We start from the raw sequence: 317 nt of genomic DNA, 5'->3' as shown, positions 1-317 counted from the left end.
AAGAAAAAGGTTGGAAACTGTAGGGAAAAAAAAATACAACAAAAGCCAGTAACCAAATCAGTTAAAAAAAGAATATGAGGAATCAACCTTTACATTTTGTCTACAGATTTTCTTTATGATGTGCATAAAAGTCTGAGAGGAAACACATTCTGTCTGGCCAATCAGCAAGAATGAGCAGCAACTTCACCTCCCAGCCTGCTTGGGTATGGTTCTGGCCATGTTGAAAGGAGACTCAAATGCAGCTGGTGGGCAAGCATTGATGTGCAAACAAGTTCCAAGCTGGTTACTGGAGCACAGTTCAAGGTCTTTTTTTTTTT

At 39.4% G+C, this 317-nt stretch overlaps 1 protein-coding gene across 1 annotated transcript in view; it reads right to left on the bottom strand.

Moving 5' to 3' along the window:
* Nucleotides 1–317, bottom strand: part of FAM117B (family with sequence similarity 117 member B) — a 22958-nt gene that overhangs the window by 6959 nt on the left and 15682 nt on the right. The gene's annotated exons all lie outside the window — the stretch shown is intronic.

The sequence above is a fragment of the Meleagris gallopavo genome, chromosome 7 (assembly GCF_000146605.3).
Source record: "Meleagris gallopavo isolate NT-WF06-2002-E0010 breed Aviagen turkey brand Nicholas breeding stock chromosome 7, Turkey_5.1, whole genome shotgun sequence".
In the NCBI taxonomy this organism is placed as follows: domain Eukaryota; kingdom Metazoa; phylum Chordata; class Aves; order Galliformes; family Phasianidae; genus Meleagris; species Meleagris gallopavo.
Note: the sequence above shows the minus strand (reverse complement) of the source record. Positions and strands in the feature narration are given on the sequence as shown.